We start from the raw sequence: 21,297 nt of genomic DNA, 5'->3' as shown, positions 1-21,297 counted from the left end.
GTCTCAAACAGTCTACGCTTTGATCGTTAGCTGGAAGACCAGTAGTAGTTTCCGATGCACATCTTGAAACACTCTGTAATATGTGGACTATCAAAGTGTTGATGAAACACAGAAATTGCATCGGGATTGAATGCCACAGTCACCATGCGCACTTTACTCCACGGGAGTAATGTCTCAAACTATCTACGCTTTTGATCGTTCCCTGGAAGACAAGTACTTGTTCCCGATGCACATCTGGTTGCATTCTGTAATGTGTAGACTATCAGAGTGTTGAGGAAACACAGAAATTGCATCGGGATTGAATACAACGGTCACCATGCGCACTTTCCTCCATGGGAGTAATGTCCCAAACAGTCTATGCTTTGATCGTCCCCTGGATGACCAGTAGTAGTTTCCGATGAACATCTGGAGGCATTCTGAAATCTGTGGACTACCAGAGTGTTGATGAAACACAGAAATTGCATCGGGATTGAATACAACAGTCACCATCCGCACTTTCCTCCATGGGAGTAATGTCTGAAACAGTCTACGCTTTGATCGTTCCCTGGAAGACCAGTAGCAGTTTCCGATGCACATCTCGTGGCATTCTGTAATCTGTGGACTATCAGAGTGTTGATGAAACACAGAAAATGCATCGGGATTGAATACAACAGTCACCATGCGCACTTTCCTCCATGGGAGAAATGTCTCAAAGAGTTTACGCTTTGATCGTTCCCTGGAAGACCAGTAGTAGTTTCCCATGAACATCTGGATGCATTCTGTAATCTGTGGACTATCAGAGGTTTGATGAAAAACAGAAATTGCAATTGGATTGAATACTACAGTCACCATGCGCACTTTCCTCCATGGGAGTAATGTCTCAAACAGTCTACTCTTTGATCGTTAGCTGGAAGACCATTAGTAGTTTCCGATGCACATCTTGAATCATTCTGTAATATGTGGACTATCAGAGTGTTGATGAAACAGAGAAATTGCATGGGGATTGAATACAACAGTCACCATGCGCACTTTCCTCCATGGGAGTAATGTCTCAAACTATCTACGCTTTTGATCGTTCCCTGGAAGACCAGTACTTGTTTCCGATGCACATCTGGTGGCATTCTGTAATGTGTAGACTATCAGAGTGTTGATGAAACACAGTAATTGCATCGTTGTTGAATACAACAGTCACCATGCGCACTTTCCTCCATGGGAGTAATGTCTCTAACAGTCTTCGCTTTGATCGTTCCCTGGAAGACCAGTACTAGTTTCCGATGCACACCTGGAGGCTGTCCGTCATCTGTGGCTATCAGAGTGTTGATGAAACACAGAAATTGCATAGGGATTGAATACAACAGTCACCATGCGCACTTTCCTCCATGGGAGTAATGTCACTAACGGTCTACGCTTTGATCGTTCCCTGGAAGACCAGTAGTAGTTTCCGATGCACATCTGGAGGCTTTCCGTTATCTGTGGACTATCAGAGTGTTGATGAAACACAGAAATAGCATCGGGATTGAGTACAACAGTCACCATGCGCACTTTACTTTATGGGAGTAATGTCACAAACAGTCTACGCTTTGAACGTTCCCTGAAATACCAGTAGTAGTTCCCGATGCAAATCTGGTGGCATTATGTAATCTGTGGACTACCAGAGTGTTGATGAAACACAGAAATTGCATCAGGATTGCAAACAACAGTCACCATCCGCACTTTCATCCATGGGAGTAATGTCTGAAACAGTTTACGCTTGGATCGTTCCCAGAAAGACCAGTAGTAGTTTCCGATGCACATCTGGAGGCATTCTGTAATCTGTGGACTATCAGAGTGTTGATGAAACACCGAAATTGCATCGAAATTGAATACAACAGTCACCATGCGCACTTTTTTCCATGGGAGTAATGTCTGAAACAGTCTACGCTTTGATAGTTCCCTGGAAGACCAGTAGTAGTTTCCGATGCACATCTGGAGGCATTCTGTAATCTGTGGACTATCAGAGTGTTGATGAAACACAGAAATTGCATCGGGATTGAATAGAACAGTCACCATGCGCACATTCTTCCATAAAAGTAATGTCTCAAAGAGTCTACGCTTTGATTGTTCCCTGGAAGACCAGTAGTAGTTTCCGATGAATATCTGGATGCATTCTGTAATCTGTGGACTATCAGAGTGTTTATGAAACACAGAAATTGCATCGGGATTGAACACAACAGTCACCATCCGCACTTTCCTCCATGGGAGTAATGTCTCAAACAGTCTACGCTTTGATCGGTAGCTGGAAGATCAGTAGTAGTTTCCGATGCACATCTTGAAACATTCTGTAATATGTGGACTATCAGAGTGTTGATGAAACACAGAAATTGCATCGGGATTGAATACAACAGTCACCATGCGCACTTTACTCCACGGGAGTAATGTCTCAAACTATCTACGCTTTTGATCGTTCCCTGGAAGATCAGTACTTGTTTCCGATGCACATCTAAAGGCTTTCAGTAATGTGTACACTATCAGAGTGTTGATGAAACACAGTAATTGCATCGGGATTGAATACAACAGTCACCATGCGCACTTCCCTCCATGGGAGTAATGTCTCTAACAGTCTACGCTTTGATCGTTCCCTAGAAGACCTGTAGTAGTTTTCCGATGCACATGTGGATGCATTCTGTAATCTGTGGACTATCAGAGTGTTGATGAAACACAGAAATTGCAAATGGATTGAATACTACAGTCACCATGCGCACTTTCCTCCATGGGAGTAATGTCTCAAACAGTCTACGCTTTGATCGTTAGCTGGAAGACCAGTAGTAGTTTCCGATGCACATCTTGAAACATTCTGTAATATGTGGACTATCAAAGTGTTGATGAAACACAGAAATTGCATCGGGATTGAATGCAACAGTCACCATGCGCACTTTACTCCACGGGAGTAATGTCTCAAACTATCTACGCTTTTGATCGTTCCCTGGAAGACAAGTACTTGTTTCCGATGCACATCTGGTGGCATTCTGTAATGTGTAGACTATCAGAGTGTTGAGGAAACACAGTAATTGCATCGGGATTGAATACACCAGTCACCATGCGCACTTTCCTCCATGGGAGTAATGTCTCTAACAGTCTACGCTTTGATCGTTCCCTGGAAGACCAGTAGTAGTTTCCGATGCATATCTGGAGGCTTTCCGTCATCTGTGGACTATCAGAGTGTTGATGAAACACAGAAATTGCATTAGGATTGAATACAACAGTCACCATGCGCACTTTCCTCCATGGGAGTAATGTCCCAAACAGTATATGCTTTGATCGTTCCCTGGATGACCAGTAGTAGTTTCCGATGAACATCTGAAGGCATTCTGAAATCTGTGGACTACCAGAGTGTTGATGAAACACAGAAATTGCATCGGGATTGAATACAACAGTCACTATCCGCACTTTCCTCCATGGGAGTATTGTCTGAAACAGTCTACGCTTTGATCGTTCCCTGGAAGACCAGTAGCAGTTTCCGATGCACATCTCGTGGCGTTCTGTAATCTGTGGACTATCAGAGTGTTGATGAAACACAGAAACTGCATCGGGATTGAATACAACAGTCCCAATGCGCACTTTCCTCCATGGGAGAAATGTCTCAAAGAGTTTACGCTTTGATCGTTCCCTGGAAGACCAGTAGTAGTTTCCGATGAACATCTGGATGCATTCTGTAATCTGTGGACTATCAGAGTGTTGATGAAACACAGAAATTGCAATTGGATTGAATACTACAGTCACCATGCGCACTTTCCTCCATGGGAGTAATGTCTCAAACAGTCTACGCTTTGATCGTTAGCTGGAAGACCATTAGTAGTTTCCGATGCACATCTTGAAACATTCTGTAATATGTGGACTATCAGAGTGTTGATGAAACAGAGAAATTGCATCGGGATTGAATACAACAGTCACCATGCGCACTTTCCTCCATGGGAGTAATGTCTCAAACTATCTACGCTTTTGATCGTTCCCTGGAAGACCAGTACTTGTTTCCGATGCACATCTGGTGGCATTCTGTAATGTGTAGACTATCAGAGTGTTGATGAAACACAGTAATTGCATCGTTGTTGAATACAACAGTCACCATGCGCACTTTCCTCCATGGGAGTAATGTCTCTAACAGTCTACGCTTTGATCGTTCCCTGGAAGACCAGTACTAGTTTCCGATGCACACCTGGAGGCTGTCCGTCATCTGTGGCTATCAGAGTGTTGATGAAACACAGAAATTGCATAGGGATTGAATACAACAGTCACCATGCGCACTTTCCTCCATGGGAGTAATGTCACTAACGGTCTACGCTTTGATCGTTCCCTGGAAGACCAGTAGTAGTTTCCGATGCACATCTGGAGGCTTTCCGTTATCTGTGGACTATCAGAGTGTTGATGAAACACAGAAATAGCATCGGGATTGAGTACAACAGTCACCATGCGCACTTTACTTTATGGGAGTAATGTCACAAACAGTCTACGCTTTGAACGTTCCCTGAAATACCAGTAGTAGTTCCCGATGCAAATCTGGTGGCATTATGTAATCTGTGGACTACCAGAGTGTTGATGAAACACAGAAATTGCATCAGGATTGCATACAACAGTCACCATCCGCACTTTCATCCATGGGAGTAATGTCTGAAACAGTTTACGCTTGGATCGTTCCCAGAAAGACCAGTAGTAGTTTCCGATGCACATCTGGAGGCATTCTGTAATCTGTGGACTATCAGAGTGTTGATGAAACACCGAAATTGCATCGAAATTAAATACAACAGTCAACATGCGCACTTTTTTCCATGGGAGTAATGTCTGAAACAGTCTACGCTTTGATAGTTCCCTGGAAGACCAGTAGTAGTATCCGATGCACATCTGGAGGCATTCTGTAATCTGTGGACTATCAGAGTGTTGATGAAACACAGAAATTGCATCGGGATTGAATAGAACAGTCACCATGCGCACATTCTTCCATAAAAGTAATGTCTCAAAGAGTCTACGCTTTGATTGTTCCCTGGAAGACCAGTAGTAGTTTCCGATGAATATCTGGATGCATTCTGTAATCTGTGGACTATCAGAGTGTTTATGAAACACAGAAATTGCATCGGGATTGAACGCAACAGTCACCATCCGCACTTTCCTCCATGGGAGTAATGTCTCAAACAGTCTACGCTTTGATCGGTAGCTGGAAGATCAGTAGTAGTTTCCGATGCACATCTTGAAACATTCTGTAATATGTGGACTATCAGAGTGTTGATGAAACACAGAAATTGCATCGGGATTGAATACAACAGTCACCATGCGCACTTTACTCCACGGGAGTAATGTCTCAAACTATCTACGCTTTTGATCGTTCCCTGGAAGATCAGTACTTGTTTCCGATGCACATCTAAAGGCTTTCAGTAATGTGTACACTATCAGAGTGTTGATGAAACACAGTAATTGCATCGGGATAGAATACAACAGTCACCATTCGCACTTTCCTCCATGGGAGTAATGTCTCTAATAGTCTACGCTTTGATCGTTCCCTAGATGACCTGTAGTAGTTTTCCGATGCACATGTGGATGCATTCTGTAATCTGTGGACTATCAGAGTGTTGATGAAACACAGAAATTGCAAATGGATTGAATACTACAGTCACCATGCGCACTTTCCTCCATGGGAGTAATGTCTCAAACAGTCTACGCTTTGATCGTTAGCTGGAAGACCAGTAGTAGTTTCCGATGCACATCTTGAAACATTCTGTAATATGTGGACTATCAAAGTGTTGATGAAACACAGAAATTGCATCGGGATTGAATGCAACAGTCACCATGCGCACTTTACTCCGCGGGAGTAATGTCTCAAACTATCTACGCTTTTGATCGTTCCCTGGAAGACAAGTACTTGTTTCCGATGCACATCTGGTGGCATTCTGTAATGTGTAGACTATCAGAGTGTTGAGGAAACACAGTAATTGCATCGGGATTGAATACACCAGTCACCATGCGCACTTTCCTCCATGGGAGTAATGTCTCTAACAGTCTACGCTTTGATCGTTCCCTGGAAGACCAGTAGTAGTTTCCGATGCATATCTGGAGGCTTTCCGTCATCTGTTGACTATCAGAGTGTTGATGAAACACAGAAATTGCATTGGGATTGAATACAACAGTCACCATGCGCACTTTCCTCCATGGGAGTAATGTCCCAAACAGTATATGCTTTGATCGTTCCCTGGATGACCAGTAGTAGTTTCCGATGAACATCTGAAGGCATTCTGAAATCTGTGGACTACCAGAGTGTTGATGAAACACAGAAATTGCATCGGGATTGAATACAACAGTCACCATCCGCACTTTCCTCCATGGGAGTATTGTCTGAAACAGTCTACGCTTTGATCGTTCCCTGGAAGACCAGTAGCAGTTTCCGATGCACATCTCGTGGCATTCTGTAATCTGTGGACTATCAGAGTGTTGATGAAACACAGAAAATGCATCGGGATTGAATACAACAGTCCCAATGCGCACTTTCCTCCATGGGAGAAATGTCTCAAAGAGTTTACGCTTTGATCGTTCCCTGGAAGACCAGTAGTAGTTTCCGATGCACATCTTGAAACATTCTGTAATATGTGGACTATCAGAGTGTTGATGAAACAGAGAAATTGCATCGGGATTGAATACAACAGTCACCATGCGCACTTTCCTCCATGGGAGTAATGTCTCAAACTATCTACGCTTTTGATCGTTCCCTGGATGACCAGTACTTGTTTCCGATGCACATCTGGTGGCATTCTGTAATGTGTAGACTATCAGAGTGTTGATGAAACACAGTAAATGCATCGTTATTGAATACAACAGTCACCATGCGCACTTTCCACCATGGGAGTAATGTCTCTGACAGTCTACGCTTTGATCGTTCCCTGGAAGACCAGTAGTAGTTTCCGATGCACACCTGGAGGCTTTCCGTCATCTGTGGACTATCAGAGTGTTGATGAAACACAGAAATTGCATAGGGATTGAATACAACAGTCACCATGCGCACTTTCCTCCATGGGAGTAATGTCACTAACAGTCTACGCTTTGATCGTTCCCTGGAAGACCAGTAGTAGTTTCCGATGCACATCTGGAGGCTTTCCGTTATCTGTGGACTATCAGAGTGTTGATGAAACACAGAAATAGCATCGGGATTGAGTACAACAGTCACCATGCGCCCTTTACTTTGTGGGAGTAATGTCACAAACAGTCTACGCTTTGAACGTTCCCTGAAAGACCAGTAGTAGTTCCCGATGCAAATCTGGTGGCATTATGTAATCTGTGGACTACCAGAGTGTTGATGAAACACAGAAATTGCATCGGGATTGAATACAACAGTCACCATCCGCACTTTCCTCCATGGGAGTAATGTCTGATACACTCTACGCTTGGATCGTTCCCAGGAAGACCAGTAGTAGTTTCCGATGCACATCTGGAGGCATTCTGTAATCTGTGGACTATCAGAGTGTTGATGAAACACCGAAATTGCATCGAAATTGAATACAACAGTCACCATGCGCACTTTTTTCCATGGGAGTAATGTCTGAAACAGGCTACGCTTTGATCGTTCCCTGGAAGACCAGTAGTAGTTTCCGATGCACATCAGGAGGCTTTCCGTTATCTGTGGACTATCAGAGTGTTGATGAAACACAGAAATTGCATCGGGATAGAATACACCAGTCACCATGCGCACTTTCCTCTATGGGAGTAATGTCTCTAACAGTCTACGCTTTGATCGTTCCCTGGAAGACCAGTAGTAGTTTCCGATGCATATCTGGAGGCATTCCGTCATCTGTGGACTATCAGAGTGTTGATGAAACACAGAAATTGCATCGGGATTGAATACAACAGTCACCATCCGCACTTTCCTCCATGGGAGTAATGTCCCAAACAGTCTACGCTTTGATCGTTCCCTGGAAGACCAGTAGTAGTTTCCGATGCACATCTGGAGGCATTCTGTAATCTGTGGACAATCAGAGTGTTGATGAAACACAGAAATTGCATCGAAATTGAATGCAACAGTCACTATGCGCACTTTCTTCCACGGGAGTAATGTCTGAAACAGTCTACGCTTGGATCGTTCCCTGGAAGACCAGTAGTAGTTTCCGATGCACATCGCGTGGCATTCGGTAATCTGTGGACTATCAGAGTGTTGAAGAAACACAGAAAATGCATCGGGATTGAATACAACAGTCACCATGCGCACTTTCCTCCATGGGAGTAACTCTCAAACAGTCTACGCATTGATCGTTCCCTGGAAGACCAGTAGTAGTTTCCGATGCACATCTGGTAGCATTCAGTAATCTGTGGACTATCAGAGTGTTGACGAAACACAGAAATTTCATCCGGATTGAATACAACAGTCACCATGCGCACTTTCCTCCATGGGAGTAATGTCTCTAACAGTCTACGCTTTGATCGTTCCCTAGAAGACCTGTAGTAGTTTTCCGATGCACATGTGGATGCATTCTGTAATCTGTGGACTATCAGAGTGTTGATAGAACACAGAAATTGCAAATGGATTGAATACTACAGTCACCGTGCGCACTTTCCTCCATGGGAGTAATGTCTCTAACAGTCTACGCTTTGATCGTTCCCTGGAAGACCAGTAGTAGTTTCCGATGCATATCTGGAGGCTTTCCGTCATCTGTGGACTATCAGAGTGTTGATGAGTCACAGAAATTGCATTGGGATTGAATACAACAGTCACCATGCGCACTTTCCTCCATGGGAGTAATGTCCCAAACAGTATATGCTTTGATCGTTCCCTGGATGACCAGTAGTAGTTTCCGATGAACATCTGGAGGCATTCTGAAATCTGTGGACTACCAGAGTGTTGATGAAACACAGAAATTGCATCGGGAATGAATACAACAGTCACCATCCGCACTTTCCTCCATGGGAGTATTGTCTGAAACAGTCTACGCTTTGATCGTTCCCTGGAAGACCAGTAGCAGTTTCCGATGCACATCTCGTGGCATTCTGTAATCTGGTGACTATCAGAGTGTTGATGAAACACAGAAAATGCATCGGGATTGAATACAACAGTCCCAATGCGCACTTTCCTCCATGGGAGAAATGTCTCAAAGAGTTTACGCTTTGATCGTTCCCTGGAAGACCAGTAGTAGTTTCCGATGAACATCTGGATGCATTCTGTAATCTGTGGACTATCAGAGTGTTGATGAAACACAGAAATTGCAATTGGATTGAATACTACAGTCACCATGCGCACTTTCCTCCATGGGAGTAATGTCTCAAACAGTCTACGCTTTGATCGTTAGCTGGAAGACCATTAGTAGTTTCCGATGCACATCTTGAAACATTCTGTAATATGTGGACTATCAGAGTGTTGATGAAACACAGAAATTGCATCGGGATTGAATACAACAGTCACCATGCGCACTTTCCTCCATGGGAGTAATGTCTCAAACTATCTACGCTTTTGATCGTTCCCTGGATGACCAGTACTTGTTTCCGATGCACATGTGGTGGCATTCTGTAATGTGTAGACTATCAGAGTGTTGATGAAACACAGTAAATGCATCGTTATTGAATACAACAGTCACCATGCGCACTTTCCACCATGGGAGTAATATCTCTAACAGTCTACGCTTTGATCGTTCCCTGGAAGACCAGTAGTAGTTTCCGATGCACACCTGGAGGCTTTCCGTCATCTGTGGACTATCAGAGTGTTGATGAAACACAGAAATTGCATAGGGATTGAATACAACAGTCACCATGCGCACTTTCCTCCATGGGAGTAATGTCTCAAGGAGTTTACGCTATGATCGTACTCTGGAAGTCCAGTAGTAGTTTCCGATGCACATCTGGAGGCTTTCCGTTATCTGTGGACTATCAGAGTGTTGATGAAACACAGAAATAGCATCGGGATTGAGTACAACAGTCACTATGCGCACTTTACTTTGTGGGAGTAATGTCACAAACAGTCTACGCTTTGAACGTTCCCTGAAAGACCAGTAGTAGTTCCCGATGCAAATCTGGTGGCATTATGTAATCTGTGGACTACCAGAGTGTTGATGAAACACAGAAATTGCATCGGGATTGAATACAACAGTCACCATCCGCACTTTCCTCCATGGGAGTAATGTCTGAAACAGTCTACGCTTGGATCGTTCCCAGGAAGACCAGTAGTAGTTTCCGATGCACATCTCGTGGCATTCTGTAATCTGTGGACTATCAGAGTGTTGATGAAACACAGAAAATGCATCGGGATTGAATACAACATTCACCATGCGCACTTTCCTCCATGGGAATAATGTCTCAAGGAGTTTACGCTATGATCGTACTCTGGAAGTCCAGTATTAGTTTCCGATGCACATCTGGAGGCATTCTGTAATCTGTGGACTATCAGAGTGTTGATGAAACACCGAAATTGCATCGAAATTGAATACAACAGTCACCATGCGCACTTTTTTCCATGGGAGTAATGTCTGAAACAGTCTACGCTTTGATCGTTCCCTGGAAGACCAGTAGTAGTTTCCGATGCACATCTGGAGGCATTCTGTAATCTGTGGACTATCAGAGTGTTGATGAAACACAGAAATTGCATCGGGATTGAATAGAACAGTCACCATGCGCACATTCTTCCATAAAAGTAATGTCTCAAAGAGTCTACGCTTTGATCGTTCCCTGGAAGACCAGTAGTACTTTCCGATGCACATCAGGAGGCTTTCCGTTATCTGTGGACTATCAGAGTGTTGATGAAACACAGAAATTGCATTGGGATTGAATACACCAGTCACCATGCGCACTTTCCTCCATGGGAGTAATGTCTCTAACAGTGTACGCTTTGATCGTTCCCTGGAAGACCAGTAGTAGTTTCCGATGCATATCTGGAGGCTTTCCGTCATCTGTGGACTATCAGAGTGTTGATGAAACACAGAAATTGCATCGGGATTGAATACAACAGTCACCATCCGCACTTTCCTCCATGGGAGTAATGTCTGAAACAGTCTACGCTTTGATCGTTCCCTGGAAGACCAGTGGCAGTTTCCGATGCACATCTCGTGGCATTCTGTAATCTGTGGACTATCAGAGTGTAGATGAAACACAGAAAATGCATCGGCATTGAATACAACAGTCACCATGCGCACTTTCCTCCATGGGAGAAATGTCTCAAAGAGTTTACGCTTTGATCGTTCCCTGGAAGACCAGTAGTAGTTTCCGATGAACATCAGGATGCATTCTGTAATCTGTGGACTATCAGAGTGTTGATGATACACAGAAATTGCAATTGGATTGAATACTACAGTCACCATGCGCACTTTCCTCCATGGGAGTAATGTCCCAAACAGTCTACGATTTGATCGTTAGCTGGAAGACCATTAGTAGTTTCCGATGCACATCTTGAAACATTCTGTAATATGTGGACTATCAGAGTGTTGATGAAACAGAGAAATTGCATCGGGATTGAATACAACAGTCACCATGCGCACTTTCCTCCATGGGAGTAATGTCTCAAACTATCTACGCTTTTGATCGTTCCCTGGAAGACCAGTACTTGTTTCCGATGCACATCTGGTGGCATTCTGTAATGTGTAGACTATCAGAGTGTTGATGAGACACAGTAAATGCATCGTTATTGAATACAAGAGTCACAATGCGCACTTTCCTCCATGGGAGTAATGTCTCTAACAGTCTACGCTTTGATCGTTTACTGGAAGACCAGTAGTAGTTTCCGATGCACACCTGGAGGCTTTCTGTCATCTGTGGACTATCAGAGTGTTGATGAAACACAGAAATTGCATAGGGATTGAATACAACATTCACCATGCGCACTTTCCTCCATGGGAATAATGTCTCAAGGAGTTTACGCTATGATCGTACTCTGGAAGTCCAGTATTAGTTTCCGATGCACATCTGGAGGCATTCTGTAATCTGTGGACTATCAGAGTGTTGATGAAACACCGAAATTGCATCGAAATTGAATACAACAGTCACCATGCGCACTTTTTTCCATGGGAGTAATGTCTGAAACAGTCTACGCTTTGATCGTTCCCTGGAAGACCAGTAGTAGTTTCCGATGCACATCTGGAGGCATTCTGTAATCTGTGGACTATCAGAGTGTTGATGAAACACAGAAATTGCATCGGGATTAAATAGAACAGTCACCATGCGCACATTCTTCCATAAAAGTAATGTCTCAAAGAGTCTACGCTTTGATCGTTCCCTGGAAGACCAGTAGTAGTTTCCGATGCACATCAGGAGGCTTTCCGTTATCTGTGGACTATCAGAGTGTTGATGAAACACAGAAATTGCATCGGGATAGAATACACCAGTCACCATGCGCACTTTCCTCCATGGGAGTAATGTCTCTAACAGTCTACGCTTTGATCGTTCCCTGGAAGACCAGTCTTAGTTTCCGATGCATATCTGGAGGCTTTCCGTCATCTGTGGACTATCAGAGTGTTGATGAAACACAGAAATTGCATCGGGATTGAATACAACAGTCACCATCCGCTCTTTCCTCCATGGGAGTAATGTCCCAAACAGTCTACGCTTTGATCGTTCCCTGGAAGACCAGTAGTAGTTTCCGATGCACATCTGGAGGCATTCTGTAATCTGTGGACAATCAGAGTGTTGATGAAACACAGAAATTGCATCGAAATTGAATGCAACAGTCACTATGCGCACTTTCCTCCATGGGAGTAACTCTCAAACAGTCTACGCATTGATCGTTCCCTGGAAGACCAGTAGTAGTTTCCGATGCACATCTGGTAGTATTCAGTATCTGTGGACTATCAGAGTGTTGATGAAACACAGAAATTTCATCCGGATTGAATACAACAGTCACCATGCGCACATTCCTCCACGGGTGGAATGTCTCAAACAGTCTACGCTTTGATCGTTCCCTAGGAGACCTGTAGTAGTTTTCCGATGCACATGTGGATGCATTCTGTAATCTGTGGACTATCAGAGTGTTGATGAAACACAGAAATTGCAATTGGATTGAATACTACAGTCACCATGCGCACTTTCCTCCATGGGAGTAATGTCTCAAACAGTCTACGATTTGATCGTTAGCTGGAAGACCATTAGTAGTTTCCGATGCACATCTTGAAACATTCAGTAATATGTGGACTATCAGAGTGTTGATGAAACAGAGAAATTGCATCAGGATTGAATACAACAGCCACCATGCGCACTTTCCTCCATGGGAGTAATGTCTCAAACTATCTACGCTTATGATCGTTCCTTGGATGACCAGTAGTAGTTTCCGATGCACACCTGGAGGCTTTCCGTCATCTGTGGACTATCAGAGTGTTGATGAAACACAGAAATAGCATCAGGATTGAGTACAACAGTCACCATGCGCACTTTACTTTATGGGAGTAATGTCACAAACAGTCTACGCTTTGAACGTTCCCTGAAAGACCAGTAGTAGTTCCCGATGCAAATCTGGTGACATTATGTAATCTGTGGACTACCAGAGTGTTGATGAAACACAGAAATTGCATCGGGATTGAATACAACAGTCACCATCCGCACTTTCCTCCATGGGAGTAATGTCTGAAACAGTCTACGCTTGGATCGTTCCCAGGAAGACCAGTAGTAGTTTCCGATGCACATCTCGTGGCATTCTGTAATCTGTGGACTATCAGAGTGTTGATGAAACACAGAAAATGCATCGGGATTGAATACAACATTCACCATGCGCACTTTCCTCCATGGGAATAATGTCTCAAGGAGTTTACGCTATGATAGTACTCTGGAAGACCAGTAGTAGTTTCCGATGCACATCTGGAGGCATTCTGTAATCTGTGGACTATCAGAGTGTTGATGAAACACCGAAATTGCATCGAAATTGAATACAACAGTCAGCATGCGCACTTTTTTCCATGGGAGTAATGTCTGAAACAGTCTACGCTTTGATCGTTCCCTGGAAGACCAGTAGTAGTTTCCGATGCACATCTGGAGGCATTCTGTAATCTGTGGACTATCAGAGTGTTGATGAAACACAGAAATTGCATCGGGATTGAATAGAACAGTCACCATGCGCACATTCTTCCATAAAAGTAATGTCTCAAAGAGTCTACGCTTTGATCGTTCCCTGGAAGACCAGTAGTAGTTTCCGATGCACATCAGGAGGCTTTCCGTTATCTGTGGACTATCAGAGTGTTGATGAAACACAGAAATTGCATCGGGATTGAATACACCAGTCACCATGCGCACTTTCCTCCATGGGAGTAATGTCTCTAACAGTGTACGCTTTGATCGTTCCCTGGAAGACCAGTAGTAGTTTCCGATGCATATCTGGAGGCTTTCCGTCATCTGTGGACTATCAGAGTGTTGATGAAACACAGAAATTGCATCGGGATTGAAAACAACAGTCACCATGCGCACTTTCCTCCATGGGAGTAATGTCTCTAACAGTCTACGCTTTGATCGTTCCCTGGAAGACCAGTAGTAGTTTCCGATGTATATCTGGAGGCTTTCCGTCATCTGTGGACTATCAGAGTGTTGATGAAACACAGAAATTGCATCGGGATTGAATACAACAGTCACCATCCGCACTTTCCTCCATGGGAGTAATGTCTGAAACAGTCTACGCTTTGATCGTTCCCTGGAAGACCAGTAGCAGTTTCCGATGCACATCTCGTGGCATTCTGTAATCTGTGGACTATCAGAGTGTAGATGAAACACAGAAAATGCATCGGCATTGAATACAACAGTCACCATGCGCACTTTCCTCCATGGGAGAAATGTCTCAAAGAGTTTACGCTTTGATCGTTCCCTGGAAGACCAGTAGTAGTTTCCGATGAACATCAGGATGCATTCTGTAATCTGTGGACTATCAGAGTGTTGATGATACACAGAAATTACAATTGGATTGAATACTACAGTCACCATTCGCACTTTCCTCCATGGGAGTAATGTCTCAAACAGTCTACGATTTGATCGTTAGCTGGAAGACCATTAGTAGTTTCCGATGCACATCTTGAAACATTCTGTAATATGTGGACTATCAGAGTGTTGATGAAACAGAGAAATTGCATCGGGATTGAATACAACAGTCACCATGCGCACTTTCCTCCATGGGAGTAATGTCTCAAACTATCTACGCTTTTGATCGTTCCCTGGAAGACCAGTACTTGTTTCCGATGCACATCTGGTGGCATTCTGTAATGTGTAGACTATCAGAGTGTTGATGAGACACAGTAAATGCATCGTTATTGAATACAAGAGTCACAATGCGCACTTTCCTCCATGGGAGTAATGTCTCTAACAGTCTACGCTTTGATCGTTTACTGGAAGACCAGTAGTAGTTTCCGATGCACACCTGGAGGCTTTCTGTCATCTGTGGACTACCAGGGTGTTGATGAAACACAGAAATTGCATCGGGATTGAATACAACAGTCACCATCCGCACTTTCCTCCGTGGGAGTAATGTCTGAAACAGTCTACGCTTGGATCGTTCCCAGGAAGACCAGTAGTAGTTTCCGATGCACATCTGGAGGCATTCTGTAATCTGTGGACTATCAGAGTGTTGATGAAACACAGAAATTGCATCGGGATTGAATAGAACAGTCACCATGCGCACATTCTTCCATAAAAGTAATGTCTCAAAGAGTCTACGCTTTGATCGTTCAATGGAAGACCATTAGTAGTTTCCGATGCACATCAGGAGGCTTTCCGTTATCTGTGGACTATCAGAGTGTTGATGAAACACAGAAATAGCATCGGGATTGAATACAACAGTCGCCATGCGCACTTTCCTTTATGGGAGTAATTTCTCAAACAGTCTACGCTTGGATCGTTCCCAGGAAGACCAGTAGTAGTTTCCGATGCAAATCTCGTGGCATTCTGTAATCTGTGGACTATCAGAGTGTTGATGAAACACAGAAACTGCATCTGGATTGAATACAACATTCACCATGCACACTTTCCTCCATGGGAGTAATGTCTCAAGGAGTTTACGCTTTGACCGTACTCTGGAAGTACAGTAGTAGTTTCCGATGCACATCTGGAGGCTTTCTGTAATCTGTGGACTATCAGAGTGTTGATGAAACACAGAAATTGCATCGGGAATGAATACAACAGTCAACATGCGCACTTTCCTCCACGGGATGTATGTCTCTAACAGTCTATGCTTTGATCGTTCCCTTGAATACCAGTAGTAGTTTCCGATGCACATCTGGTGGCATTCTGTAATCTGTGGACTATCAGAGTGTTGATGAAACACAGAAATTGCATCGGGATTGAATAGAACAGTCACCATGCGCACATTCTTCCATAAAAGTAATGTCTCAAAGAGTCTACGCTTTGATTGTTCCCTGGAAGACCAGTTGTAGTTTCCGATGAATATCTGGATGCATTCTGTAATCTGTGGACTATCAGAGTGTTTATGAAACACAGAAATTGCATCGGGATTGAACACAACAGTCACCATCCGCACTTTCCTCCATGGGAGTAATGTCTGAAACAGTCTACGCTTTGATCGTTCCCTGGAAGACCAGTACTTGTTTCCGACGCACATCTTTAGGCATTCTGTTATGTGTAGACTATCAGAGTGTTGATGAAACACAGTAATTGCATCGGGATTGAATACAACAGTCACCATGCGCACTTTCCTCCATGGGAGTAATGTCTCTAACAGTTTACGCTTCGATCGTTCCCTGGAAGACCTGTAGTAGTTTCCGATGCACATCTGGAGGCTTTCTGTCATCTGTGGACTATCAGAGTGTTGATGAAACTCAGAAATTGCATCGGGATTGAACACATCAGTCACCATCCGCACTTTCCTCCATGGGAGTAATGTCTGAAACAATCTACGCTTTGATCGTTCCCTGGAAGACCAGTACTTGTTTCCGACGCACATCTTTAGGCATTCTGTTATGTGTAGACTATCAGAGTGTTGATGAAACACAGTAATTGCATCGGGATTGAATACAACAGTCACCATGCGCACTTTCCTCCATGGGAGTAATGTCCCAAACAGTCTATGATTTGATTGTTCCCTGGAAGACCAGTAGTAGTTTCCGATGAACATCTGGAATCTTTGTGAAATCTGTGGACTATCAGAGGGTTGATGAAACACAGAAACTGCATCTTGATTGAATACAACAGTTACCAAGCGCACTTTCCTCCATGGGAGTAATGTCACTAACAGTCTACGCTTTGATCGTTCCCAGGAAGACCAGTAGTAGTTTCCGATGCACATCTGGAGGCTTTCCGTTATCTGTGGACTATCAGAGTGTTGATGAAACACAGAAATAGCATCGGGATTGAGTACAACAGTCACCATGTGCACTTTCCTTTATGGGAGTAATGTCTCAAACAGTCTACGCTTGGATCGTTCCCTGAAAGACCAGTAGTAGTTTCCGATGCAAATCTGGTGGCATTCTGTAATCTGTGGACTACCAGAGTTTTATTGAAACACAGGAATTGCATCGGGATTGAATACAACAGTCACCATCCGCACTTTCCTCCATGGGAATAATGTCTGAAACAGTCTACGCTTGGATCGTTCCCAGGAAGACCAGTAGTAGTTCCCGATGCACATCTCGTGGCATTCTGTAATCTGTGGACTATCAGAGTGTTGATGAAACACAGAACAAGCATCGAAATTGAATACAACAGTCACCATGCGCACTTTCTTCCATGGGAGTAATGTCTGAAACAGTCTACGCTTTGATCGTTCCCTGGAAGACCAGTAGTAGTTTCCGATGCACATCGGGAGGCATTCTGTAATCTGTGGAGTATCAGAGTGTTGATGAAACACAGTAACTTCATCGGGATTGAATACAACAGTCACCATGCGCACTTTACTCCATGGGAGTAATGTCTCAAACAGTCTACGCTTTGATCGTTCCCTGGAAGACCTGTAGTAGTTTCCTATGCACATCTGGAGGCATTCTGTAATCTCTGGACTATCAGAGTGTTGACGAAACACAGAAATTGCATCGAAATTGAATGCAACAGTCACCATGCGCACTTTCTTCCATGGGAGTAATGTCTGAAACAGTCTACGCTTTGATCGTTCCCTGGAAGACCAGTAGTAGTTTCCGATGCACATCTGGAGGCATTCTGTAATCTGTGGACTATCAGAGTGTTGATGAAACACACAAATTGCATCGAAATTGAATGCAACAGTCACTATGCGCACTTTCTTCCACGGGAGTAATGTCTGAAACAGTCTACGTTTGCATCGTTCCCTGGAAGACCAGTAGCAGTTTCCGATGCACATCGCGTGGCATTCGGTAATCTGTGGACTATCAGAGTGTTGAAGAAACACAGAAAATGCATCGGGATTGAATACAACAGTCACCATGCGCACTTTCCTCCATGGGAGTAACTCTCAAACTGTCTACGCATTGATCGTTCCCTGGAAGACCAGTAGTAGTTTCCGATGCACATCTGGTAACATTCTGTAATCTGTGGACTATCAGAGTGTTGATGAAACACAGAAATTTCATCCGGATTGAATACAACAGTCACCATGCGCACATTCCTCCACGGGTGGAATGTCTCAAACAGTCTACATTTTGATCGTTCTCTAGAAGACCTGTAGTAGTTTCCGATGCACATGTGGATGCATTCTGTAATCTGTGGACTATCAGAGTATTCATGAAACACAGAAATTGCAAATGGATTAAATACTACAGTCACCATGCGCACTTTCCTCCATGGGAGTAATGTCTCAAACAGTCTACGCTTTGATCGTTAGCTGGAAGACCAGTAGAAGTTTCCGATGCACATCTTGAAACATTCTGTAATATGTGGACTATCAAAGTGTTGATGAAACACAGAAATTGCATCGGGATTGAATACAACAGTCACCATGCGCACTTTACTCCACGGGAGTAATGTCTCAAACTATCTACGCTTTTGATCGTTCCCTGGAAGACAAGTACTTGTTTCCGATGCACATCTGGTGGCATTCTGTAATGTGTAGACTATCAGAGTGTTGAGGAAACACAGTAATTGCATCGGGATTGAATACACCAGTCACCATGCGCACTTTCCTCCATGGGAGTAAAGTCTCTAACAGTCTACGCTTTGATCGTTCCCTGGAAGACCAGTAGTAGTTTCCGATGCATATCTGGAGGCTTTCCGTCATCTGTGGACTATCAGAGTGTTGATGAAACAAAGAAAGTGCATCGGGATTGAATACAACAGTCACCATGCGCACTTTCCTCCATGGGAGTAATGTCCCAAACAGTCTATGCTTTGATCGTTCCCTGGATGACCAGTAGTAGTTTCCGATGAACATCTGGAGGCATTCTGAAATCTGTGGACTACCAGAGTGTTGATGAAACACAGAAATTGCATCGGGATTGAATACAACAGTCACCATCCGCACTTTCCTCCATGGGAGTAATGTCTGAAACAGTCTACGCTTGGATCGTTCCCAGGAAGACCAGTAGTAGTTTCCGATGCACATCTCGTGGCATTCTGTAATCTGTGGACTATCAGAGTGTTGATGAAACACAGAAAATTCATCGGGATTGAATACAACATTCACCATGTGCACTTTCCTCCATGGGAATAATGTCTCAAGGAGTTAACGCTACGATCGTACGCTGGAAGTCCAGTATTAGTTTCCGGTGCACATCTGGAGGCATTCTGTAATCTGTGGACTATCAGAGTGTTGATGAAACACCGAAATTGCATCGAAATTGAATACAACAGTCACCATGCGCACTTTTTTCCATGGGAGTAATGTCTGAAACAGTCTACGCTTTGATCGTTCCCTGCAAGACCAGTAGTAGTTTCCGATGCACATCTGGAGGCATTCTGTAATCTGTGGACTATCAGAGTGTTGATGAAACACAGAAATTGCATCGGGATTGAATAGAACAGTCACCAGACGCACATTCTTCCATAAAAGTAATGTCTCAAAGAGTCTACGCTTTGATTGATCCCTGGAAGACCAGTAGTAGTTTCCGATGAATATCTGGATGCATTCTGTAATCTGTGGACTATCAGAGTGTTTATGAAACACAGACATTGCATCGGGATTGAACACAACAGTCACCATCCGCACTTTCCTCCATGGGAGTAATGTCTCAAACAGTCTACGCTTTGATCGGTAGCTGGAAGACCAGTAGTAGTTTCCGATGAACTTCTTGAAACATTCAGTAATATGTGGACTATCAGAGTGTTGATGAAACACAGAAATTGCATCGGGATTGAATACAACAGTCACCATGCGCACTTTACTCCACGGGAGTAATGTCTCAAACTATCTACGCTTTTGATCGTTCCCTGGAAGACCAGTACTTGTTTCCGATGCACATCTAAAGGCATTCTGTAATGTGTAGACTATCAGAGTGTTGATGAAACACAGTAATTGCATCGGGATTGAATACAACAGTCACCATGCGCAATTTCCTCCATGGGAGTAATGTCTCTAACAGTCTACGCTTTGATCGTTCCCTGGAAGACCAGTAGTAGTTTCCGATGCACATCTGGAGGCTTTCTGTCATCTGTGGACTATCAGAGTGTTGATGAAACACAGAAATTGCATCGGGATTGAATACAACAGTCACCATGCGCACTTTCCTCCATGGGAGTAATGTCCCAAACAGTCTATGATTTGATCGTTCCCTGGAAGACCAGTAGTAGTTTCCGATGAACATCTGGAGGCATTGTGAAATCTGTGGACTATCAGAGGGTTGATGAAACCCAGAAACTGCATCGGGATTGAATACAACATTCACCATGCACACTTTCCTCCATGGGAGTAAAGTCTCAAGGAGTTTACGCTATGACCGTACTCTGGAAGTACAGTAGTAGTTTCCGATGCACATCTGGAGGCATTCTGTAATCTGTGGACTATCAGAGTGTTGATGAAACACAGAAATTGCATCGAAATTGAATACAACAGTCAAAATGCGCACTTTCTTCCATGGGAGTAATGTTTGAAACAGTCTACGCTTTGATCGTTCCCTGGAAGACCAGTAGCAGTTTCCAAAGCACATCTGGAGGCTTTCTGTAATCTGTGGACTATCAGAGTGTTGATGAAACACAGAAATTGCATCGGGAATGAATACAACAGCCAACATGCGCACTTTCCTCAACGGGATGTATGTCTCTAACAGTCTATGCTTTGATCGTTCCCTGAAAGACCAGTAGTAGTTTCCGATGCAAATCTGGTGGCAATCTGTAATCTGTGGACTACCAGAGTGTTGATGAAACACAGAAATTGCATCGGGATTGAATACAGCAGTCACCATGCGCACTTTCCTTTATGGGAGTAATGTCTCAAACAGTCTACGCTTGGATCGTTCCCAGGAAGACCAGTAGTAGTTTCCGATGCAAATCTCGTGGCATTCTGTAATC

This window comes from Schistocerca gregaria, unplaced genomic scaffold, assembly GCF_023897955.1.
Source record: "Schistocerca gregaria isolate iqSchGreg1 unplaced genomic scaffold, iqSchGreg1.2 ptg000073l, whole genome shotgun sequence".
Taxonomy (NCBI): Eukaryota; Metazoa; Arthropoda; class Insecta; order Orthoptera; family Acrididae; genus Schistocerca; species Schistocerca gregaria.
This window is presented reverse-complemented; position numbering follows the sequence as displayed.